A 1,181-nucleotide genomic window follows, 5' to 3' on the forward strand; every position below is an offset into this window, starting at 1 on the left:
CTTAGTGCACCTGCAGAAACACCTGCAGCGTGTCGTACCCAGTATGCATCTGAGGAATAGTTTCATTCATGTTAAAGGCAGTTTGGGATAAGAACGTATGTTTTTCTGGATTTCGAATACACTTTTTTCTGCTTTTTAAAGAAACACAAATGACTACATTCTTTCTGAAGGCATTGAGTTTATCTTACTTAAATCTGAAAGTCCTTGCAATGAAATTTTGAATATTGAAAGTGTTTCTCTTTATACATACATAAAACATGAACTGATATTTGACAGCTGAATTGAGCCTACAATAAGGAAGAAAGCAAGTTGCCAAAGGGGGTGAACAAAAAAAAAATACTTAAAACCAGCAGCTGAAGTCTCATTATTTACAACACATGAACTGAGCTTTGTCTCAACAAGGACGTGACATTTTCTTGCATCTGTTTCAGCACATTCCCAGCTTCAGTCCTTGTCCTCACCTTCATCATCACTCATCATTACACATCTCTGTAGTTTTTCTGCTTCCATGTGTTCAGCTGAGAGACRTGCGTTCATGATTAATGTAACATCCAATCCCCCTCCTCCAACCAAGAAAGCTCAGCACATCCATAATAGATGACCATGTCCATGAACATGTGTGAAAGTGTGTTGTTTTGGTTCGACGTGTACCTGCATTGTACCGCTCAAACATTTTTTATGTGCAGGTAGGTGTGTGTTTCTGTAGTAAAGAGAGGAAGAGTCAAATTAAGTAAAAACTAATCCTGAAAATTTCCAAAAATACGTCAATACTATTAAAATAAAGGAAGACAAATTAAAATCTGAAACAAACAAAAAATATACTTTTTTTTTTTTGATGAACTGCATACCACTTGCCTTGTATGTCTGTTTTAGACCAAAGTCTTGTTGTGATCAGCTAGGGCATTGACTRTGTGTTGGGGATGAGTTTACTACCATGCCAAATTTTAGCTCAGTGTCAGTAAAACTGACAATTACAGCAGGTTTTATGTTTGCTAACGCTGACCAGCTTTAATCAGGTTGATTCCAAAWTTCATTATGTTTTCAAACTATGCCCAGTTATTTAAGCTTAGTGAATTTTAGACCTTTACTCAGTTCAGTAAAGTGGAAACAGTGGACATATTTTAAATTTTCAAAATAAAACACAAAAAATTTATATTCTGGTGGGAGGTTTTGTGTGTGTC

Source organism: Austrofundulus limnaeus, unplaced genomic scaffold, assembly GCF_001266775.1.
Source record: "Austrofundulus limnaeus strain Quisiro unplaced genomic scaffold, Austrofundulus_limnaeus-1.0 Scaffold63, whole genome shotgun sequence".
NCBI lineage: Eukaryota > Metazoa > Chordata > Actinopteri > Cyprinodontiformes > Rivulidae > Austrofundulus > Austrofundulus limnaeus.